Here is a 27,500-nt window from a genome sequence, read left to right as displayed (position 1 = left end):
ATAAATATACAACTACTGTGTGTAGGTGTGTGTAATGTATCATACATATGTATAATATAATCACACTCATACACATGCACACCCTTATGTATGTGTATGTGTGTGTGTGCTTGCATAGATATACTATATATATATATATATATATATATATATATATATACACACACTCATATGTTCACACACACACACACACACGTATATTTTATTGTCTGGGGAAAGTCATTCTGTTTTAATGCCTTACTAATTAACACACTGACTGGTTCGATTTCCACTCATTTACTTATTTATGTTTTCTAAAATTTTCATTGCTTCTTGCAACCTCTTCGTTGGTCATTGACTTTATCCATTATAGAAGCTGTGTTCTTTTTGTTTGTTTGTATGTGTGCATGTGTATCCACATATGTATGTCTCTTCTACTGAGGAGGGAACCAGTTTTTAACAAAGATGCAAGGCTCCATCTTTGGGATGAAGTTAACACAGATAAATTCACATTTGGAACTTGAGGAAAGTCTTGCGTATTTTTACTATACAAATATACATACATACATACATACATATTCATATGTATGCATACATACATATGCACACATATACGTGTGTAACAGGTTGAATGTAGATTCATCTTTTAATTGGAATGGTTTCCAAAAAAGATTTCTAACATTGATTTTTCATACTTCCCCAAGAGTTTACTGCTGTAAATTGGTAAAGATATGAAAAGTAGTATTAGAATATTAAATGTATGATTAATTTGTGGAATGAAGTTCTACAAATCCATTCATATTTGTCAAAAATGGAGATAAGATGTTAAAAAGTTGTATGAAGTTTATTCATGCATACAATCGTTTCGTACATAGATATAAATTCATATTTGTATTTGAAAATTATCATAGTACTCATCAGTGCGGAGAGAAAATAATAATAGGAACTTAAACATGAAACTCATAGAGCCAACTTCTCTTTTTTTTAAGGTTCCTATTATTATTTTCTCTCTGCACTGATGAGTACTATGATAATTTTCAAATTCAAATATGAATTTATATCTATGTACGAAACAATTGTATGTATGAATAAACTTTTTGTAATTTTTTTAATATCTTATCTCCTCCATTTTTATCTGTGTGCGATAGTGATGGGAGTCATGTCAAATATTAAACCACAACTAACAGATGAACGGTTAGAAGATGATATAGAGATAGAGATATCGATAACACTCTCTCTATAGATTAGTATAGATTTTCTAATTAAATCTCCATATATGCAGCATAGGGTGAGTAAGTCAGAGAAATGTCCAATGAGAAAACATTACCTAATGTAAGTTAAATCTAACCGTTAAAAACAATACTTGGTATTTTTTGTCAGTGATCATAAACAGATGAAGATAGTTTAGTGTAAGGAAATTATGTTTGTAAAGCTTATACTAGAAAGTTAATAAAGTCATTTATGAAAATATAGTGGGGAGGGGAAGGAATTAAAAAGAGTAAAGTGGAAGTGGATTAAGGACTCTTGTTTACTCAAGATCCGTATTAAGGTAAAATGGAAATATAATAGAGGAGAAAATGAGGAAAAGTGGTAATTCAAATGGAAATATGATTATTAAGGTAGTTATATACCTACGAAGTCATTGTTAAGAATAGAGATAAGAGAACCTATTAGGAGATGTAGTAAGAAGAGAAATATAGAAGCGATAAGGTAATAAATTAGAGAGGGCGAAAAGGAAACGAAATTATAATTTGTATAGGGGAGATAAATAAGAAGAAGAAATAATAAAAATGATCAAATATGGGATGTAATGAGAGAAGAAGTGAATGTTAAAAATAGAGAGATTAATGATAAAGGTATTGAATGTGTAGGATAACGCTATACAAAAAGAATATTTTGTATATATAAAAAAGTCATGTCAAGAGTATTATTCTTGCTGAGTACTGTGAGATAAGGATAGAATATGGCTGTATATATGATCGTAATGAATAAAAATACACATTATATAGGTTCAATGCATGTAACTATATTAGAATATATATATATATATATACAGGGTGCGTAAGATATTTGAGGATAGATTTATGTTTATAAAAAACAGATATATAATAACAGATAATAATTCTATTTATCAAAAAATGCTATGAGAATAAAAATCAACCTTTTCTATAATGTTATTCAATAAAGCCACCTTCAGCTTCAACAACTGCTTCTATATGAGATCTAAATCATCTCCATGCTCGAATCAAGTGGTCCTGGTTCATTTTGGACATTACTCTGACTATGGCAGCTTTCAAAGAATCTTTAATGTTGTTGGAATGTTCATTGACCTTTCTCTCAACAACGCTCCACATTTAAATAGTCCAATGGATTGAGATCTGAGGAATTAGGAGGCCAAATGTTAGGGGTTATGTGATCATGAACATTTTCAGTCATCCATTGCTGTGTTAAGTGCAGAGTTTTACTGAAACACATATGGCCTTCCATTGCATACACTGTCTACCCAGGGCTTAACAATTATTTCCAGGACCTTAATGTAGGTGGAAGAGTTAACTCTAAGGCCTTGTGGAAAGAAGTAAAGAGGCATCACATGTCCTTCATTGCTGACAACCCCTAAAACCATGACAGTTGCAGGAAATTTTGTATGCATAACACTTAGAACGTCAGAAGGGTCTGCACATAACCATCGATCATTTCTTCTGTTAACTTTTTGGTTTTAGTCAGAGTTTTTCTCATTTGAGAAAAACCAAATCAAATCTTTCTCTGTTGGATTTTTCAGTTTGTTTAAGAAACTTTTAGATCTGATGTAATAATTTTCCTTTGCTTTTTCTGACAAATTGACCTTTCCTCATCAGAATGTTAAGACAAATGAAATGCTGCTAAGCATTTTGCTTGGCTTGCTAATGATACTGCCAGGTTGCTGCCTTGGATATATGTTTGAAAATAGTACATATGTGTAATAGATATAAAAGACCCTTTCAGCAATAAATAATCATGGGACTGCATCTAGAAAGTTCCTCTCTGAGGCACAAGTCTGGGTAAAGTTTATGGAAGACCAGTAGATGCCCATGCATACCAGCCTCCCATCTCCATGCCATTACATGTACTTAGGGTAAAGGGTAAAGACCCTCTTTTCAGTCATGAATGACCATGGGATTGAACCTAAAAAGTTCCCCTCTGAGGCACAAGTCCAGGCAAAGTTGTTTATAGAAGACCAGTAGTTGCCCACGCATACCAGCATCTCCACACCACAGATGTTACCCAAGAGAAAGGCAAAGGCTGATACAGCTTGGCACCAGTGACATCGTGACTCAATTCTACAGCTGAGTGAACTGGAGCAATGTGAAATAAAGTGTCTTGCTCAAGAACACACCACACAGCCCGGTCCGGGAATCAAACTTACTTCCTCATGATTGTGAGTCCAATGCTCTAATCACCGAGCCATGCACCTTTGTATGTGTAGACAACTCAATATTGATACAATTGCAAGTATGTGTAATGTTTTGCATACTAGCATGTATGTGTAATTGCGTGTGGTATTGGAATACTAGCATGTATGTGTGAGCGAACGTGATACCAACATAGCAATATGTATGCGTAAGCAAACGTGATGTTGACGTAATAAAATCTATGCAGGGATTGATTCATGCGAGTAAGGTTGTATGTTGTGAAGAAAAAAAACCTGTTGGTGGTTGAGGGGGCATAGTGTAAACCAGGCATCATACATGTGTGAAGTAAATGGATGGAAGAGGGGTTGGGGTAAATATATGCATGTGTAGCTATTCATCACTGTGTATCGAAAAAGAGGGAGTAGAAAAAAAGCTGAAGTTAATCAATGATTTGCACCTGAAGGGGTGGCTTTCCTCAAGCACAAAATTAACTGTTGTTCACTAAGGAGTCAGGTAACAGGAGATCAATAACTCCACGATTTCCTTTAAAATGTAAACTTTGTACTGATATCTTTTTTTTTTTGCTTGTTCCTTCTAATATATTGCCCTCTGGTTTTCCACATCGACACAGAACAGAACCCCGGATAATGAATTTTTAATGTCAGTATTAGTGCTGTAGTGTCAAATGTATGATGCACTATAGTGTTGCAGAGTAGGATTGAGCATCGTGTGGTGCATTGTAATTGGCGCAGGTGTCGCTGTGTGGTAAGATGCTTGCTTCCTAGCCACATGGTTTAGGGTTCAGTCCCACTGTGTGGCAACTTGGGGAAGTGTCTTGTACTGGAGCCTAAGGTTAGTCAACACCTTATGAATGGATCTGGTAGATGGAAACTGTCCAACATTCACCATGATAGATCGCTAGCCACTACACATTCTTTATTTTCTCTCCTTGTTTCTTTCTGTGTTCCCTTCTGTGGAAGGGCGTAGGCTCGAAACGTTAAAGACTTTTCCACTTCCCGAGCGTTAAACTAATACATCTGTTTGTTTTCTAAATCAGGGGTTTTCAAATTTTTTGACTTGCGGACCCCTTTATATTTCAGGCTTTACCTTAGGGACCCCCTTATAAATGCTTATGAAATTTATACATAAATATTTGCTTAAAATGACATATATTTTTACATTTATTTATTTAACAGTATTTAACAAATAGGTTTATTGTCAATTAAAAGATTTCGATTAAAAAACATATATAAAATCAAATTGCCCATAAAAAGTATTTGCTATCCACAGACCCCCTGTCTTGTCCTTGCAGACCCCCTGTAGTCCGCGGATCACAGTTTGAAAACCCCTGGTCTACACCACCTGTCTTCGTCTTTTTTTTTCTTTTTTTTGTGAATTCTCTCTCTCTCTCTCTCTATATATATATATGTAGGCACAGGCATAACTATGTGTTAAGAAGCTTGCTTCCCAGCCACATGGTTCAGGGTTCAGTCCCACTGTATGGCACCTTGAGCAAGTGTCTTCTACTGTTCCTTCAGGTTGACCAAAGCCTTTTGAGTGGATTTGGTAGACAGAAACTGAAAGAAGCCTATTGTATATATACATATATCACAAGGCTTTGGTCAGCCTAACACAATAGTAGTAGAAGACACTTGCCCAAGGTGCCACACAGTAGGACTGAACCTGGAATCATGTGGGTGATAAGCAAGCTACTTACCACACAGCCATATATATATATATATATATATATATATATAAATATATATATATATATATACATATTATATACATATATATATATTTATATACACACATATATATATATACTTATATATTATACACACACACACACACACACATATATATATAAATACACACACACATATATGATGGGCTTCCACACAGTTTCCATCAACCAACTTCACTCACAAGGCATCGGTTGGCCTAGCACAATAGTAGATGTTTTCCCAAGGGGTTGCACAGTGGGACTGAACTTGAAAACATGTGGTTTGCAAGGCGAGCTCCTTAACCAGATGGTTATGCCCGTGCCTGAATGGATCTTCTATGTGGTCATTCACCCTACTAGAAATAACAGCTAAATTTCCCTTATATTACACCTTATTGTCTTGAGAACAACAAGGACATATTGTATAATAGATAATAATGCATGTGGGCTGAGAAACACTTCTTAAACAAAATAAGAAAAAAATAGGCAGGATGGTCATTGGTGGAATTCTTCTCATCATATTTCTACTAAATCAGGATTGACCTGGGGCTAAAATGCAAAGCAATTGTTTAACAATGCGTGTAGAAGGGTAATATTTATTGTGATGGTTGTGGTGGTGGTGGTGGTGGTTTTGAGAATGGTGGTGGTGGAGGTAGTGTTTAGTGGTATTGATGTTGGTGTTGATGCTGTTGTTAATGTCAATGGTGGTGGTGGTTGTGGTTGTTCATGTCAATGGTGATTGTGGTGGTGGTTGTGGTGATTGTGGTGGTGGCTGTGGTGATTGTGATAGTGGTGGTGGTAGTGATGGTGGTGGTGGTGGTAGTGATGGCGGTGGTGGTGGTGGTGGCAGTGATGGTGGTGGTGGTGGTGGTGGTAGTGATGGCAGCGGTGGTGGTGGTGGTAGTGATGACGGTGGTAGTGATGGTGGTGGTGGTGGTGGTAGTGATGACGGTGGTAGTGATGGCGGTGGTGGTGGTGGTAGTGATGGCAACGGTGGTGGTGGTGGTGGTGGTAGTGATGGCAACGGTGGTGGTGGTGGTAGTGATGGCGCTGGTGGTGGTGGTGGTGGTAGTGGTGGTGGTAGCGGCGGTGGTGGTGGTTGATTTTTGTCCTGGCCATCTCTGCCATCTTAATGATAGCAGTGGTGGCGGTCGTATTTGTAGTGTCGTATGCATGCATGCATGCGTGGTGGTGATGGTGGTGTTGTAGTTGGACCCTAGCACTGACATGTTGTGATGTAATCTTTCAATACAGTGGATACAACAACAACAATTGTTGTTGTTGTTGTTGTTCTGGTTGCTGCTGCAGCTAGTTTTCTTGTAGTTGTTATTGTTCCACACTACTACTGCTGCTGCTGTTGTTGTTGTTGTTGTTCTTGCAGATTCTTGTTCCTAATGCTATTATTCTCATTGTTGCAATTGTAGTTGTTGTTGTAGTGTCCATTGTTATAGTTGTGCTTGTTGCTGGTTTTGTTGTAGCTGTTATAATCACTGCTGTTATTGTGGCCACTATTGTTGTTGTTGTTGTTGTTATGATTGCCATATTTGTCATTATTGTTGTCGTTGTTGTTGTAATTGTTATTATTGTTGTTGTTACATTAGCTTCTGTAATTCTTGTTATTACGGCCATTACTATTATATTGTATTTGCTATTATTATTATCATTATTATTATTATTATTATTATTATTGGTGTTGTTGTTGTAGCTTTAACATTTTCCATGATTCCACAATAGACTTATCCATGTGCTAAATGTCACTGGATGCAGCTTCGTTCTTCTCCTCCTCCTCCTCCTTTTTCTTCTTCTCTCCTCCAGTAACCGTGGTTACTTCTCTAGCAATGGTGCATCGCTCTGGTAACCATGGCTACCGCAAGAGGAGGAGAATAACGGTGCATCGCTTGCGTAACCATGGATACTACTGTCGAAGTGAAGTTGCAGGGAGGTGGCGGTGGTGGTGGCAGGACTGGATGGGTGGGAAAGAAGGAGGGAAGTGAAAAAGAAGAAGGGAAAAAATCCTTTTTTTTTTTCCAAAAGGGATTAATTGAGGGATGTAGATGGCATTTCCTTAGAATTGCTGCTGCTGCATTTGCTGCTAGTGTTGCTGCTACTACTACTACTACTACTACTACTACTGCTAGTACCATTACCACCACCACTGCTGCTACTGATGATGACAATGATACTACTACTACTACTACCACCACCACCACCACCACCACCACCGCTACTGATGATATTTATACCACTACTACTACTACTACTAGTACTACTACTACTGCAACCACTACCATCTATCTCATGTCACATCCCTACTACTTGTACCACCACCACCACCACCACCACCATAACCATCACTACACATAGCACTTGTTGCCTCTACACTCCATGTACTGATACATCTACAACTAAACTACTGCTGCTACTACTACTATTACTACTACTATGCTTTCTTCTACTACTGCTTCTCAGCCCCATCATCACCACTATCATGCAGCCAACACTATTAGTACCACTACATCTTGCATAGTGTCACTATAACATATGCAACACCTACTACCACCACCACCACCACCACCACCACCTGTCCTTTGCTGTTACTCTTAATAAATGCTGTAGAAACCCCTTTTCATACCAAGACTAGGAGTACAGCAAAGAGTACAGAAGTTGTTGAAAAGAAGTAAGGTTACAGGATTTCTAATTGACTACATTCTAAAGTACACCAGCATCAACAACAAACACCACCACCACCACCACCACCACAACAACAACCACTGTTACCACCACTATCACAAACACTTCTGCTACCACGACGACCACCACCACCATGACCAACACCAACACTTCTGCTAACACCGCCACCATCATCAGCACCACCACTATCATATTCATGATGACGACAACGATGACCACCACCACCGTCACCACAACACTGCTGCAGCAGCACCAATATACACAATACAAACAATAAAAACAACAACACTATGATTTCAAAATACAATTAAGATGTGTAGACATGGCAACAGCATACTATGACACTACTACAACTGCAATCCAAACTGTAACGACATTTACATCAACAACGCTGTATGACACTGCCACAACAACATTAACACCTACACACATGAATAATGCTAACACGCTACAAGACTACTACAACACCAACACAACACAACACTACTGCTTCGCTGACATACAGTGACCACTACTACAAGACAGGTCAATGACCGCTACAATGCCACTACAACACAAACACATGCACACCTACTTCTACAACTATACAAGGTGGTAACAAAAAGTTTGCAGACTAGTTACGTTTAATAAAACAATAACTTATTTACCCAAATTTTACCACCATCTCTTTTGAAATAGTCACCGTGTGCAGCAATACACCGGTCCCAACATTCCTGCCACTTTTGGAATTCGTCCTGGAAGTCATTTTCTGTAAGCGAGTTGAGGACCTTCTGTGATTCGCTTGGATCTCAACAACGGTGTTAAAATGGTGACCTTTGAGCTGCATTTCCATCTTGGGAATGAGACAGAGGCCTTCAGGTGCTAAATCTGGTTAATAGGGTGGGTGCTAAGAATACCAGTTAAATTCATATTCCATCACTCACATTTTCCATCACTCACATTCATCTTCCATCATTCTAAATATAAAGGCATTCTGAAATTATGAAATTCTGAGAACATCATAACTGAGAACAGATGGGATGGTCATGACTGGAATATATTTGATTGGATGTCTCTGAATCAGTTAAGAGAGTTTGGTGACAGAGGGTATTGTTGTTGAGAAGAATCCAATTCATCGTGCTCCACAGATGTGGTCACTTTTGCAGATTGTCCTCACCTCAAATGCTTCAAAACATCATAACAGAATTCTCAATTGATGGTCTGGCCCTGGGGGATAAATTCTCAATGCACAATACCATGGATGGCACAAAAAAACGATGAGCATGCTCTTGAATGAGTTGCGGCTTTTTTGTGCCATCTTTGATTGTGGGGATGAAGGGCTCTTTGATTTTGACAACTATACTCAATGTCTCTGTGGTAGACTACTCAAGTTTAATGCAAAATTTCACATTGGCTCTTAGTTCCAACTTCCTGTCCATGACAAAAATTACAGATTACAGCATATACATGATCATAAAAATCATAAATTTCGCAACTTGCAAAATAAACACAGCAATGTCACTCGGCACACTGCGTCATGAAGGTCACTGCTAGCTCTCACTGCACACACAACCATGTCCTACCATCTGTTGGTGTGCTACAGAACCAATCTGGAAACTTTTTGATTCCACTTTGTATTAGGAAACATATCATCAACACATCACAAGACTACAACACACACACATCAATACACACAGACATCAATACAACTACATGTACATCCATTAATATCAAAGCACATGATACAAAGAAGCATCTATATAGTTGCTTGATATGCTAAGAATACCAGCTAAATTCATATTCCATCATCCTAAATATAAAGACACTCTGATATTATGAAATTCTGAGTACATCATAATTGAAAACAGATGGGATGGTCATGACCGGAATATATTTGATTGGATGTCGCTGAATCAGAAATGACCTGGTTTAAACAACTATTACAATTACATGGATGTTAAACGATGATGATGATGATGATGATGATGATATATACAGGTGCAAGTGTGGCTGTGTGCTAAGAAATCTGCTTCTCAACAACATGGTCCAGGGTTTCAATCCTACATTGTGGCACCTTGGGCAAGTGTCTTCTGCTATAGCCTTAGTCTGATCAAAGCCTTATGAATGGATTTGGTAGACAGAGACTGAATGAAGACCATCATATATATGTGTGTGTGTGTGTGTGTGTGTGTGTGTGTGTGTGTGTGTGTGTGCATATGTGTATTTGCGTGTGTGTATGTGTGAATGCGTGCGTTTGTCCCTCACTGCACTGCTTGACTAATGGTGTTGGTGTGTCTATGTTCCGGTAACTTGGCAGTTCAGCAAAAGAGATTGATAAAATAAATATCAAGCTTAGAAACACAAAAAGTACCGGGGATCGATTTATTCAACTACAAGTCTTCAAGGCCACAGTCTAATGACTAAAACGAAAATAAAATAAAAAAAACAAAAAAAAACAAAAAAAAACAAGGTAACATATAATACCAAAATGATTGTTTATTAACAAAATGAGAACGAAAATTAGTTTAAAATATATTAAAAACGCCTCCAGCCATTTCATTTACAAATAGATGATTTCTAACCGTCTGTTATTCTCCCCTCACATCATCCTGTCATATCTTAAGATGCTCTCATATTTTGTTACTATGGCCTCTCTTATTTCCAGCTACTTTCACCCACTTCTGTGTAATGTAGGGTAGCCGTATATCCCCTTTATAGCAACACACCTGAGATTGCCCTTCTATTACATTTTATAACCTTTTGACACCTGGCATAAAACCAACTCCTCCCTCTGAATATCTGCAACCCACTGCAATTTAGTTGAAGGGGACTTTTTTCTTTTTTTCCTTTTCTTTCTCTGTCTTGCAAGTTTCCAGGCGACCTCACTAGTGCTGGTGCCACATAAAAAGCACCCAGTAGGCACTGTAAAGTGGTTGGTGTTAGGAAGGGCATCCAACCATACAAAGCATGCCACAGCTGACATTGGAGCTTGATGCAGCCCTACAGCTTGCTGGATCCTGTCAAACCATATGGACATTAATGATGGTGATGATGATGATGATGAAAAGTAATATTTCGGGCTTGGAGAATAATGTATCTTCTCATACAATCTATTAAATCTCCAGCAACAAAAACATATTTGCAAGTGTGGCTGTGTGGTAAAAAAACTTGCTTCCCAACCACATGGTTTTGGATTCAGTCCCACTGCATGGCACTTTGGGCAGGTGTCTTCTACTGTAGCCTCAGGCTGAACAAAGCGCTACGAATGGATCTGGTAGACGGAAACTGAAAGAAGCTTGTCGTATATATATATATATATATATATATATATATATATATATATATACATGCATACACACACACACACACATACATATATATATATATACACACACACACACACACACACACATATATATATATATATATATATATATAGCTTTCTCTTTGTAATTTACAATGCCTTTCGGGTTTGTTTATAAATATTATTATATGTACTAATATATATATATCATCATCGTCATCATCATTATTTATATATAGAGAACACAAATGCATTATGTGTATGTGTATGTTTGTGTGTGTCTTTTTATCTGTGTTTGTCCCCCATCAACTCTTGACAGCCGGTGCTGGTGTTTTTACATCCCCATAACTTAGTGATTCAGCAAAAGTGACAGATAGAATAAGTACCAGACCTTAAAAAGTAAGTAGGTGGGATCAATTCATCTGACTAAAAATTCTTGAAAGCAGAGACCCAGCATGGCCACAGTCTAATGACTGAAATAAACAAAAGATATTTCACTAAACAATTTAGCCACAAATACATCAAGATTAGGTGAATCTACTCATGAAGAAGAGGAATTTCCAACGTGAATGAAACATGTCTTGAGTTGTCTCCCTTGCAAGCAAATTGAAAGTAATAACATTCGTCATTAACAATTATTTCCCTGTATTAAATATTTGATCTGGTTTTGGCTTTTTAATTTTCTGAACATTAAATATTATTTCATACTCTTAATAGTTAATTAGCATGTAGACAGTATCTCTGGAAATTTTCACATTTATAATAATTAACTGGAACAAGTTTGATCTCAACATAACGAGCTAATAATCAAATTTGCTGTCTGAACCTTAAAAACCGGTGTTAAACTCATGAGTGACTGTTATGAGATCTAATTGCAGTTATATACTAAAGTGGAAAGTTTAAATACCTTGTATAATTGGTATGGTAAATAACAGGAGATAATGAGTACTGTCTTAGTCTATCATATACATAGACATATATTATATATATATATATATATATATATATATATATATATATATATATATATATACACACACACACATATGTATGTATGTATAAATATATAAGTGTATATGTAAATGTATGTATCTGTCTCTATCCGACCAAATATCTATTTCTGTCTACCTATCTATCTCCGTTTATCAACATCTATACACACCAACTATCTTTATGCATATACGAGGTGATATCAAAAAGTTTCCGGACTAGTTCTGTAGCATGCCAACAGATGGCAGCACACAGTTGCATCCACAGTGAGAGCTAGCAGTGACCTTCGTGGGGCAGTATGCTGAGGTACACATTGCTATGTTTACTTTACAGGTTGTGAAATTTGCGTTTTTGTGATCACGTGTATGCTGTAGTCTGCAATATTGTCATGGATAGGAACAAAGATCCAAAGCGAAATTTTGTGCTAAACACGAGAAGTCTGCTGCAGAGATTTTGAGCATGCTTCAGCAAGCTTAGGGAGACGAGGCAATGGATCATACACAATGTTTCGATTGGCACAGGTGCTTTGAAAGTGGAAGAATGAACCTGGAAGATGATGAGTGATTTGGAAGACCTGCCATGAGTGTTACCTCTGGAAATGTGGTGCTGTGCATTGAGAATTCTTTCCCTAGGGCCAGACCATCTATCAAGAGTTCTACTGTGAAGTTTTAATGCATTTGAGGGAAGACATTTGGTGAAAATGACTGGATCTGTGGAGTGCTAAGAATTGGATTTTTCACAACAACAATGCACCCTGCCATTGAGCTCTCCTCACTTGTGAGTTTCTTGCCAAAAACATGGAATCACTTCTACACCCACCCTATTCACCAGATTTAGCACCTGCAGACATCCTTCTCTTCCCCAAGATGAAAAGGCAGACCCAGAGGTCGCCATTTTAACACCATTGTCAAGATCCAAAGCAAATAGTGGAAAGTCCTTAATTTTCTTATGGAAAACGACTTCCAGGCTGGATTTCAAAAGCAACAGGAACAATGGGGATGGTCTATTGCTGTGCAAGGTGACTATTTCAAAGGAGATGATGTTAAAAACTTGGGTAAATAAGTTATTTTTTTATCAAACATAACTAGTTCGTGAACCTTTTGATACTACCTCATCCATCCATCCATCCATCCATCTATCTCTATCTATCTCTATCTCCATCTGCCAGTTCATCCATACATCCATGTTTTCGGATTGTATCTGCAACGTTATCATCTCATACTGTGTGTATCTGTCTTTCCAGTCAGTAACACCTTCAAGCTGCATCCATCTATCCAGACACTAACAACAACAACCGCAGCAACAACAACAACTCTCTAGTTATTCAATAATCATCCATAGACTGTATCTACTCAACTATAAAACTTTTATATAGATATATATATGGAGGAAGAGTTGAAAAGTGAATAATAGAATAGACCAGTCCAGTCCATTCCAATCTTAAATGAATATACATACATACATATATATGTGTGTGCGTGTGTGTGTGCATGTGTGTGTGAGTGTGTGTGTTTGTATGTATATACATATATGCACAAACATTTCTGTATATGTTTAAATATGTGTGTGTGCATATATGTGTGTGTGCATATATGTGTGTGTGCATATATATGTGTGTGTGCATATATATATAATGAACATATATGTATATATATATATATATATATATATATATATATATATATATATACACATATATCTATATATATACATATATATATATGTATATAAATATATACATATATATATACACATATATAGATATATATATACACACACACGCACACATATATACATATACTTATATATCTATATACGTACACACATATATATATATATATACATGCATACACACAGATATATATACACACAGATATATATACACACACACATATGTATATATATATACACACACATATATATATATATATATATATATACATATACACACATACATAAACAGATATATGTCTGGCAGCAGGAGAAAGAAATAAGTTCGTTATTTCTAAATTTTTGAGATGTTGATTTCCGTTTCTCTCTTTTATCAAATTAACTGTGTCTTCCTCTTCTCCGCTACAAAAATGATGGATGCTAATCTTGGAAGTCTGCTCAAAGAACTGCAACAACCGCAGTAGCAGCAGCAGCAGCAACAACAACAACAACAACAACAACAATGGCAGCAGTAGCACTGATTTTCTCATGAGGAACCATTTAGTCTTGTTTGGTCCTGTCTGCGTGGTCTGGCATACAGAATGGTTAAGATTGTGAGGCGTAAAATTCTCCTGACAGGTGCTTGTGTGGCTTGCACTGTGGTTTGTTTCGACTGACAGCTGAACATGGTCAGATCCTTTACCGACGATCTGAGGTGGACAATGCCAACGTAATTAATAACTCCGAGCACACAATAAAACGAAGATACAAACATGCCACCAACCACCACAATGACAACAACGACGAATACGACCACCACCACCACCACCACAATTGCCACCACCAACACCATTACTGCTGCCACCACCACCACCACCACCACCACCACCGCCACTGGCTGTCATTGCTGTTGGAGAAATGTGGTAGTGGTAATGCTGTTGATTTTGATAAAAATGATGATGGTCATAGTGGTGGTGATGGTGATGGTTGTGGGGGTGATAGTGGTAGTAGTGGTTATGGTGGTGGTTGTAGCGGTAGTGGTAGTAATGGATTGTATTGGCTGTAATAGTAGAAGTGGTACTTGTGATGATGGTGGGAGGTTGTAGTAATGATGGTGGTGGTGGTGGTGGTGGTTGTAGCAGTAGTGGTTGTGGTTTTTGTAGTGGTTATTGAGATATTTGTGATGATGACAATTGTTGTGGTTATGTTCTGAGTTCAAATTCCACTAAGGTCGACTTCACCTTTTTTCCTTTCAAGGTCAATAAAATAAATACCAGTCATACTCTGGGGTCAATGCAATCAACTAGCCCCCTTCCCACCAAATTTCAGGCCTTCTGCCTATTCTAAAAAGGATTATTGCCTCTACTTTAGCAAAAGTGGAGGTATTGTTTTCAGTTGTGTTTGTTTGTCTGTTTGTTTGTCCGTGGACAAGATATCTCAAGAACTGCTGGATGGATTCAGATGAAACTTTTAGGGATGTTTGGCCTCATGACTGGCATGAACTGATTAGATTTTGGGATCGATCCAGTTCCAGACAAGGATTCTGGATTATTTTTCCTGTTTTTTTTATTTACTTAATTTTTGAGAGTGGTCGAATTCATCTTTAGTATTCTCGTTTGTGAGAGCAGTCGAGTTTATTTCAGATATTCTCATTTTAAAAATCATTTCCAGCTAATCGTTGAGAAGATGTTGGTGTTACATTGGTGGAGGTTTGTGCTCTCTGAGTGCTCTTGTTATTATTAAGATGGTGAGCTGGCGGAATCATTAGCAGATTGGACAAAGTGCTTAGTAGCTTTTTGTTCATCTTTATGTTCTGAGTTCAAATTCTACTGAGGTTGACATTATATTTTGTCCCTTCAGAGTTTATAAAAAAAGGTACCAATTGAGCACTGAGATCAATTTTATTGATTAACCCCCATTGATCCCAGTACACACCTGGTACTTATTTCATTGACTGCACAAGGCTGAAAGGCAAAGGTGACCTTGGCAGAATTTGAACTCAGAATGTAAAGATAGGTGAAATGTTGCTAGGCATTTTGTTCAGCATGCTAAAGATTCTGCCAGCTTTCTCCCTTCTTAATAATAATAATAATAATAATAATAATAATAATAATAATAATCATAGGAAAACAAGAAAAATAATGACAGGATATAGGATGCACCACCCAAAATCTGACATAGAAAGGCTATATATACAACGCACAGAAGGTGGCAGGGGTCTTATACAGCTAGAAAACTATTATAAAATAACCACCATAGGACTGCAAAAATACCTACTCCAGAAGCAAGGGAAACTAATACAAATAGCCACAAAACACGAGCAAAACAAAAAACTGTTTTCAGTATTTAAGGAAGCTGACAAATACAAACAAGAAATCAATCTACCTAACAAATACGAAGAAGAAGAAGAAGAAACAACAAAAACTATAAAACAAATGAAATCCAAACTAAAACTAGAACAGCAACGGACCATGATAAAACGATGGCAAGAAAAGCCCCTACATGGTAAATACTGGGCTAAACTAAATGCGAAAGAAATAGACAGAGAAAAATCCCAGCAATGGCTGAGAAGCTCAGGACTCAAAGCAGAGACTGAAGGATTTTTAATTGCTGCACAAGACCAAAGCCTCCCCACCAGAAATTACCAAAAACACATAATGAAAAGAAATATAACAAGTAACTGTAGAATATGTGGAGATCGACAAGAAACAATAAATCATATTATCTCTGGCTGCCCAGTCCTGGCTAAGAAGGAATATATTCACAGACACGACAGAGCTGGGACCTATATACACTGGAAGCTATGCCAACATTATGGAATAACAACAGAAAAAAGATGGTATAAACACACGCCAGAAAAGGTCACAGAAAACGAGAAAGCAACCATACTCTGGGATATGCCAATACACACAGATAGAGAAATTAAGGCAAATAGACCAGATATAGTTGTCAAAGATCATGAAGAAAAAAAATGCTTTCTAATTGATGTATCAATACCAGCAGATGACAACGTTTCTCTAAAAGAAATGGAAAAACTTTCAAAATACAAAGACCTGGAAATAGAGATAACTCGAATGTGGAATCTAAAAACAGAAACAATTCCTATCATAGTAGGTGCCTTAGGTATAATAAAAAAATATTCAGACAAATACATAACAAAAATAGCAGGACTTACAAATATATATAACATACAGAAAATTGCACTACTGGGTACTGCACACATTCTACGCAAAACACTTTCAATACAGTAAACATAAGAGCACCACAGCAAACCACAGCACATACCCAAGGCGCACAGAGCTGCGCTCGGTAGTGAAGTGAAAGCACGTTATAAAAATAAAACTACTGAATAATAATAATAATAATAATAATAATAATAATAATAACCCTTTCTACTAGAGGCACACGGCTTGAAATTTTAGGGGAGGCAACTCGATGATTACATCGACCCCCAATGTTTCATTGGTACTTAATTTACAAACCCCCAAAAAGATGAAAGACAAAGGTGACCCCAGTGGAATTTGAACTTAGAATGTAAGGACAGATGAAATGTCGCTAAGCATTATTGCCTGGTGTGCTAACGATTCTGCCATCTCAATGCCTTCTTAATAACAATAATAATGATGATGGTGATGATGATAATGATGATAAAAAATTCCTGACTAAGAAATGTTTGATTATGTTTATAAAAAAATACTTTTTTGGGGATTCTTGCATATATGTAAAAAAAAAATCCAATCTGGAAGTGGTACCATTTGATCAAATATAAGGAATCCATAAAAAGTGAAAGAAGCTTTCCATTCAGATAAATTGGTATTTTCTAAAAAAGAACTTTATGCAAACAACAACCAACTATTTTCATTTGACATATCAATGGAGACACACACATGTACATACATACATGCATGTATATATGTATCTGTATGTATGTATATATCTCTATATTATATATATATATATATATATATACTCTCTCTCTTTTATTCTTTTACTTGTTTCAGTCATTTGTCTGTGGCCATGCTGGAGCACCGCTTTTAGTCGAGCAAGTCAGCCCCAGGACTTATTCTCTGTAAGCCTAGTACTTATTCTATCAGTCTCTTTGCAGAACCACTAAGTTATGAGGACGTAAACACACCACCATCGGTTGTCAAGCGATGTTGTGGGGGTGGGGGCCCGAGGCTATAGTAGAAGACACTTGCCCAAGGTGCCACGCAGTGGGACTGAACCCGGAACCATGTAGCTGGCAAGCAAGCTACTTTGGCCTTCTTTCAGTTTCCATCTACCAAACCCAGTCACAAGGCCTTGATCAGGCCAATGCTTTAGTAGAAGACGCTTGTCCAAGGTGCCACGCACTGAGACTGAACCCAAAGCCATATGGCTGAGAAGCAAACTTCTTACCATGCAGCCAGCCTCTCTGGCTCACCAAAAAAGAACAAAAAATAATATTCAAATCCAAGCATTTTTCAGACAAGCATCACCATAACTTGCATTTTGTTCATTCAGTTATTGATGAAACAACAGATATAGTAAACCCAACCTCTCAATTATTTATATTTGGAGATGAGATAACAACAAATTTTACAATATAATGAGATTTACTGGTTTTTAAATCAATGTACAAGACTATGGACTTATGTGGGGTGAATATCCTGAGTTGGTATGAAATCGGTAAAAATTGATTTCAGTTTAACTGAATGAAACACTTAGTAATGTACTTATAGACATTGTGTTATCAATGGTGGGATCTTTGAAAATGCTTGTTTTAGTCCAGAAAGAATTGGAAATGGTAAATTGGATTCTAATACTTTAATGCCTTATTCTTGAATGATATGATATACGGCATGTGTTGTTTATGAGAATGAATAATGAAGTGAAAGCGAGAACAAAATGTATTAAATTTGTAGGATAAAGGAAACCAAAAAGAAAAAAGGAAAAGATAAGAAAAAGGAAATGGAATTGGATGATAAAATTTCAGGGAAAATTTGAAGAATAGGAATCTCAAAGCAAAATTTAGGTATTTGTTGTACAGTTGTGAGTTTACTGGCTACAGAAAGGAGGCATACTCTTCTATGAGCTGAAAAATGATGTGAAATTCACCACCACCAACACCAGCACCACTACCAGCACCACCGTCGTTGTTGCCATTGTTGTCATCATCATCATCATCATCTCTGTTTAACGTCCACTTTTTATGCTGGCATGAGTTGGACAATTTGACAGGAGCCAACAAGCCAATGGACTGTGTCAAGCACCAATGTTTGCTTTGGCATGGTTTCTACAGCTGGATGCTCTTCCTAACATTACCCATTTTACAGAGTGCACTAGGTGCTTTTTACATAGAGCCCCCCAACTGAGGCAGCATGCGCGCACATGTGTGCATGCGTGTGTGTATTGTTGGAGGTAGGGTCACGCCTGGTAATGAGAGATTAAAGTATGCAAGAGGGACAGAAACAGGTATCTTGTAGGTGAGATACATGCAGCATTGGATTAACCATGAAGTAAAATAAGCACATGCTCAGGGCATCAAGGAAAGGAAGGGACACTACAAAAATGGTAAATGGTTTACACCACAAAAGAAATCACTTTAAACTTGCTAAAATAATATTCGTAATGCTTTATCTCTACCAAGTATAGAAGCAGAAGTTTTACGCAAAATTAATTTTAACAATATCATCGAAGACTTTGCAATTAAATTAAAAAAACAAGTGAGAAAACTTTTCAAATATAGATAAAGTGGAGGCATACAAAAATAAACATTATTTTCCATCTTACTGTTAGTTTTGTTTCATTTTGAAATATAAAAAATGTTTTTGTGGTTTATCATTGTTTACATTTTAAATTATTTTTGTTTACATTTTGAACCATTTACATATACTTAGGGGCACCAAAATCTTTGAAGTGCTTAGGGTTTCAATGGGTCTTAATCCGGCCCTGGATACATGGCTACCTTAGCTGGGAAAGGAGAGAAAATGTTCATGTTTATAGGCACAGGAATGGGTGTGTGGTAAGAAGTTTGCTTCCTAACTACATGGTTTGGGGTTCAATCTCACTAGATGATACCTTGGGCAAGCGGGTTCTGCTGTAACAGCCTTGTGAGTAGATTTGGTAAATGGAAACTGAAAGAAGCCTATTCTACATGTACAAAAAGCACCCAGCACACTCTGTTAAATAGTTGATGTTAGGAAGAGCATCCAGCCATAGAAACCATATCACAACAGACAACTGGAGTCTGGGCAGCTCCTGTCAAACCATCCGACCCATGCCAGCATGGAAGACAGAGGTTAAATGATGATGATGATGAAGATGATGATGATGATGATAGTATATATATATATTGTTTGTACTCATGTCTAGATATTATGTAATGGCTGTAAAGAAGCATCATCAACATATAAGCAATGTTTGTCTGCTTCCAGTCTTCCCTGAAAGACATGTCTGGCCATGGGGTAATATTTACGATGCCTGGAAACAGGTGAGTGTTGGGAACAGGGAAAGCATCCAGTCAGAGAACACCTGCTTCAATGAATTATTTTTGACCAATACAAGCATGGAAAAGCGAATGTTAGATGATGATGATGATGATGATGGGGAGAATTTGGAGGAGTAGGTTATAATGATGATGGTGGTGGTGATGATGATGATGAGGATAATGATGATGACAATTATGATTATAATGTTGATGATGATGATGCTGATATTAGTAATCTTAACCTGACCTACTGAACGAGGCAGAGATGAATAAACAGAAGTCTTTACCTGTCACCATAAAATAAGATGGAAGTAATTATTGAAAAAATTTTTGTAAAAAATTAATAAACAATTCTAATAAATTTTTAGATTTGCTGGAGATAAAACAGATAAATCAGTCTTCTAAGTGTTTTCTTTTAGCTGATTAATATTATCATATGTATAGCATGGGAGGTATTAAAATTTAAAATTTAATAATCTACAAGAACTATATAAGGAACCAGAATATATGCATAAGAACTCATTCCTATACAGACATGTGTATAGTTATACATGTGCACATGTATAGTTATACATGTGCACATGTATATCGATACACCTTTTAAGGTGGTACTCCAGCATGGCTGCAGTCAAATGACTGAAACAAGTAAAAGAATTAAAAAAAAAAAAGAATATATATTCATATATGTGTGTGTGTGTGTGTGTGTGTGTGTGTGTGTGTTTGTGTGTGTTTAGTTATACATGTGCACATATACTTTCATGCATGCATATATGCATACATATAAATATCTCTTTCTATATATGTGTGCGTGTGTGTTTTGTGTGTGTGTGTGTGTGTGTGTGTGTGTGTGTGTGCAGGTATGGTTGTGTGGTTAAAAGTTTGTTTCCTAAGCACATGGTTCCGGGTTCAGTCCCACTCAGTGGTACCTCGGGCAAGTGTCTTCTGCTATAGCCACAGGCTGACCAAAGCCTTGTGAGTGGATTTGGTAGATGGAAACAGAAAGAAGCCCATCATATATATATATATATATATATATATATGTGTATGTGTGTGTGCATATATTTATGTTTGTGTATTTGTGACTTTACGTGCCACCAGTACAAGGGGCCAGAGGAGCTGGCATCGACTACAATCAGATAGTGCTTTTTATGTGCCACATATATATATGCTTCTTTCAGTTTCTATCTATCAAATCCACTCACAAGTTTTTTGTCGGCCTGAGGCAGTAGTATAAAAGATTGCCCAAGATTCCATGCAGTGGGACTGAACCTGAAACCATGTGGATGAGAAGCAAGCTTCTTACCACATGCATATTTTTATATATACAAGATAATTTATTTTCAAATGCATAAACACTGATAGAACAGCAATCTCATGGCTGGTTGCTGACAAATTTTTCCACTTTCTATGGATTTTTTAATCTAATCTCTGCTGTTCTATCACCGTATATGCATTTGAAAATAAATTACTAGACTGGGTCCTGGGGTCGAGTTGTTCGACTAAAGGTGGTGCTCCAGCATGGCTACAGTCTATATGACTGAAACAGTTAAAAGAGTAAAAGACTATTATATTATTTGTACACACACATATATATTTCTATATTTGTTCATAGAAAAACATGTAATTGTTACCAATATAGCAAGAGATTTCACCGCAAAAAGTCTAAATTAGACTCCTTAAGGATCGTTCTCCTTGGTTACATATCCAAAGTTTTAAATTTAAAAGAGAGTTTTGATGTTATATATATATATATATATATATATATATATATATATATATATATATATATATATATATATATATATATATATATATATATATATCTATTTCTCTATCGATCAATCTTGCTAGGTAGCTGTTTATCTATATCTTTCTATAATGTACATCTATCTATATACATATATGATGGACTTCCACACAGTTTCCAACTATTAAATTCACTCACAAGGCATTGGTCAGCCCAGGAGCTATACTAGAATGCATATGAGAAGACATTAGCCCAAGGTGCTGCCCAGTGGAACTGAACATGGAATCTCTAGGCTGCAAACTGAGCTTCTTAAGCCCCAACCACGAATCCAAACCTATATTAATATACTTACATAATACCAGCCTTCCATACATTCCCCATTCTCTGCTGCCATCAACGACCACCACCTCTGCTTTATCATCCTCTTAATGTCATGCTTGATAACAATCTGCAAGTGTAATGTGCATTATTTAATATGCAGTACACACCATCAATAATAATGCACTGCATCATTGGCCGCAACTCTTTGCAGCTATATTGCAGCGAGAATCACTTAATGGGCAAAGTGCAGCTGTCAGTTTTACTGCACATAGCTGCAGACTAACTGTGCAATTGGATGGATTTGTGTGAATTCACTATAGGCAGGTTTGCAGGTTTGATGTATATGTATATGCCAGTGTGTGTGTGTGTGTGTGTGTGTGTGTGTGTGTGTGTATTAATACATACATGTGTGTGTGTGTGTGTGTATATATATATATATATATATATACATCAATCTCTATATATGTGCATATATATATAAATGCACACACACACATGTGTATATGTATATATATATATGTATGTTTATAAAACACCCACCCACACATGTATGTACGTATGTATGTATGTGTGTATATGTTTATATATATATATATACACATATGTATATATATGTATGTATATGTGTATATATATATATATATGTATATATGTGTATATATATATATATATATGTATATATATATACACATATATATATATATGTATGTATATATGTGTGTATATATATATATACATATACACACATATATGTGTGTGTGTATATATATATATATATATATATATATATATATATATATATATGTATATGTATGTATGTATATATATCTATGTATATCGATGTATATCTACCTACCTATGTATCTATCTATCTATATTTTATACACACACACACACACATAATCATCAACATCATCATCATTATCCTTTAGCATCTGCCTTCTTCCATTCTGGTTTTACACAGACTGGCAACCTGGATGGCTGTGTGGAGCTTCTTTTGCCATGGTTTCTGTGGCTAATTGCCCTTTCTAATGCAAACCACTTTACAGAGTGTACTGGGTTCTTCTTTTTTTTTTTTTTTCATGGCACCTGCAAAAAATTAAGTCACTTTGTAACATTGACTGAAGGGGGAATATAACAGAAGGAAAAAGTAACTCTGTGCTGGGACTTGAGAGATTAAAATATGATAGAGCAACAAGGACAAGTTACTAGCAATACACAAGATATACGGCTGTTCTGTATTATATTGGGGTAGGTGGGAGTAACTGGGGATTGAGTGGGAAAGGGAGATAAAAATGGTGTTGACAGCATTTGGGGATGTACTTTTAAAGTACAAGAAGGGGGATAGAAGAGAGAGTGGAGACAGAGGATAGGGTGGAACAGATTGGTAAAGTTTGCAAATGTGTGGGAGGAGAGTGGGAGATGGTTAGGTATTGGAGTAGGAGTGAATGTAGCGAATGGTGTGTGTGTGCATGGGGGAGGGGGTGAACAGAGCGGGGGGGGGTAGTGGCTTGGTTGATGATATAACGTGATGGAGGGGGAGGTGATAACTGAAGTGGATCATGGTGGAGGCATTGAGTGGTCAGAGAAAGAGTGAGCAGCAACAGAATAATAAGGGTTTCAAATTTTGGTGGAAGGCCAGTAATTTGTTTTTGGGGGGGAGTACACAAAATAATCTCTTTTTTTTTTTTCATATACCAAGGCCTAAATTCCCCATAGGAGGGGGTAGCCACAACAAGAAACATACCAGGCATTCCACTCATTTCCCTGGGGGCAAGCCCCATCCTATGCTCAGGTCAATGCATAGAAAACAACCTCTGATATCAGCAGTGGCCCCCCCCCCCCCCCCCGATAGCATATGCTGGTTTACCCCCGCCACATCATGCTGGTTCTGTACCCCTTTGAGCAACATCAATTCGTCCACAAACACACTCTCCAAACTTTCCTATCTTTAATAAACTCTCTTGCCTCTCTCATTCCAACACCGCTAACCACCAAAGCTTTCTTCACTCCATCCATCCATCCACACAAACCAATATTGGATAGAAACCTTAGGTTGATCACACTACATCTTTATGGATTGAATGTGGTGCTGAAAAAAGAGCAATAACTTGAAATATGCATATACACACATCACCTATTTTCCTCTCTTCGATCACATTGTTTACAGAGATATATTCATATCTAAAACGCCATAACTTTCAATGCTGGCTCTAAATTCAATAGAAAATCTGTTGAGATAAACTACATCGTTATATATAATTCCACAACGAATAAATAAATAAATAAATAAATAAATGTGAATAATAATTATGGAAGCTTTACTAATAGCAATTACAAGCCTAAATTAAACATGCAGATAGATTGCATGTAAAATAACAAATCATGATATCATGAAATCTACTTGGATTTACTATTATTAAATTTTAAATCCATTTAATATTATATAAGATTCAGAATTTCATCAGTTGTAGAATTATTGTCAAGGTCAGAATTTCTACACTTACACAGCATTGCAAGAATTTAATTTATGAACATGAATTGTTTAAGTCTTGAAATGTTAGATTAATGGACTTATGAACATTAATGTTTTAAACCAAATGTAGAGGGAAAATAGAATATTCTTGACAAAACTGGTGTGGGCATGGCTATGTGGTTAAGAAATTTGCTTTGCAACCACGTGGTTTCGGGTTCTGTTCTGCTGCACAGTACATTGGGAAAGTGTTTTTCACTATATTTCCAGGTTGACCACTGCTTAGCAAGTGAATTTGGTAGATGGAAACTGTGAGGAAGCCCATTATATATATATGTGTGTGTGTGTGTGTGTTTATTATGTATCATATATATATATATATATATATATATATATATATATATATATATATATAAAGGCATCCAGTGGCTGGCATTAAGAAGGGCATCCAGCCATAGAAACCAAGCCAAATAACACTGGAGTCTGGTACAGCTCTCCAGCTTACCAATCCCTGTCAAATTGTCTAACCCATGCCAGCAATGGAAAACGGATACTAAACTATGATGATGATGATGATGATGATAATATATATATATATATAAATTCTTTTATTTCATTCTTTCATTTGTTTCAGTCATTTGACTGCGGCTATGCTGGAGCACCACCTTTAGTCAAACAAATCGATCCCAGGACTTATTCTTTGTAAGCCTAGTACATATTCTAGCAGTCTCTTTTGCCGACCTGCTAAGTTACAGGGACATAAACACACCAACATCAGTTGTGAAGCAATGGTAGGAGGGACAAACTCAGACAAACAAACAAACACACACATGTATGTACATATATATACGACAGGCTTCTTTCATTTCCATCTACCAAATCCACACACAAGGCTTTGGTCGGCCTGAAGCTATAGTAGAAGACACTCACCCAAGGTGCCATGCGGTTAGACTTAACCCAGAACCATGTGGTTGGTAAGCAAGCTTCTTACCACACAGTCAGGCCTGTGCCTTAAAGCACTAAATGTAAATATTATATGTGAGTGGATTTAGTTGATGGAAACTGAAAGAAGCCTGTTATACATATGTATGTGTATATATGTGTATGTGTATATATGTGTATGTGTGAGTGCATGTATGTGTAAGTGCATGTATATGTTTCTGTTTCCTTAAACGTGTATCATCATTATGAAAATGATGTTCTTTGTTTCTCATCTACTGTGAAAACTTGTCTGGTCAAAGGGAAATATTATTACCTTACTTGGAAACAAAAGAGGGTTGGTGATAGGAAAGGCATCCAGCCATAGAAAATCCTCTTCACCAAATTCTGTCTGACCCATGCAGACATAAAGTAGTGAACATTTAAACAATGATGATGACGATGACGACGATAATGATGATGATGATCCACAAATACATGCGTACATACATACACAGAGATTATGTCGGCATTAGCCTATAATGCTAATTGTAATCGCGTTAATTGGAATAATTGCCCTTTAGATGGAAATTGCCTAACAAACAATGTAGTTTATAAGTGTACTGTTAACAACATCTCCCCACCACTAGTAAATCTTATGTCTGTCACTGCCTTTGAGCAAACTTATTTAAGTATTTGGGACATTTTTCTTCTATTAAATAATCACTAAAGTGCTTAGACTTGCTTTATTTCATTTTGTGCATTTAGTTTTGTGTTTTGATTTTGTGTTGTTTTGTTTCTTTATCCATTATGGTGATTTTTTTTATTATTATTGTAGTATAAGAGTGTGTGCAGTTGTCATTTTGGATGTGAGAATGTAATGCATGTAAATGAAATTTTGAAAAATTTGTGAAACGAAGCTCTTATCTCTGTTGTTAACCCCCAGGTTTTGGAGAACAGCTCCTCTTCAGGCAATTACTGATCTTCTTACATGCATTCCAAAGAAAAATTTCATTTTGTAAGTCTTGAATAAATCATGTCTTGAAAGGAGAAGCAAAAAGGATTTCTTCACATTGCAAAAGTCAAATATAATAATAAAAATAACTCTTTCTGCAGTAGGCACAAGGTCTTGAAAATGATAATGCAAAGACCCTATGAGATTTTATGATTCAGTGTGACCATGAGATAGAGAATAGGAAGCAAGGCAAACTATGCTGGATCATAGATATAGCATGCCCAACTGACAACAAATATATGCGATAAGGAAGAAAGAAAAGTCGATAGATATGACAGGTTAGCTTGGGAGATTAAGCAGTTGTGGTCGATGAAAAAGGTGGTAGTACCAATAATTGTCAGAGCCCTGGGAACAGTGAGTAAAAATCTTGAGGAGTACATGACACAAATAGGGGCTGCAATAAGGGTGGAGCACTTGCAGAAAACAGCACTGCTTGGAACCACTCGAATACTCTGGAAGGTGCTTAAAAAATAAGTGGTGTTACCTTAGTTCACTGGTAGTGAACAGCTGACACCGTAGTACATCTCCAGCGTTAGAAGCTGTGCAAAGGCAATAATAATAATAATATTTCAAGCACCATCTTGAGTATTTGAGTGGTTCCAAGCAGTGCTGTTTTCTGGAAGTGCTCCACCCTTATAGCAGCTCCTATTTGTTCCATGTACTTCTCAAGATTTTTACTCACGGTTCCCAGGGCTCCGACAGTTATTGGTACTACTACCACTGTTTTTATCGACTACAACTGTTTAGCCTCCCAAGCTAACCTGTCATATCTCTCGACTTTTCTTTCTTCCTTATCACATACCTAGTTGTCAGCAGGGCATGCTATATCTATGATCCAGCATCGGTTGC

General features: G+C 36.7%; 1 protein-coding gene across 2 annotated transcripts in view; it reads left to right on the top strand.

Moving 5' to 3' along the window:
• The window catches only part of LOC106873056 (HEAT repeat-containing protein 4), a 401,083-nt gene that overhangs the window by 44,809 nt on the left and 328,774 nt on the right, over positions 1-27,500 (top strand). The gene's annotated exons all lie outside the window — the stretch shown is intronic.

This window comes from Octopus bimaculoides, chromosome 22 (assembly GCF_046866305.1).
Source record: "Octopus bimaculoides isolate indiv1 chromosome 22, ASM4686630v1, whole genome shotgun sequence".
Lineage (NCBI taxonomy): Eukaryota > Metazoa > Mollusca > Cephalopoda > Octopoda > Octopodidae > Octopus > Octopus bimaculoides.
The sequence above is the reverse complement of the archived record's forward strand: the minus strand, read 5'-3'. Positions and strand labels throughout refer to the sequence as shown.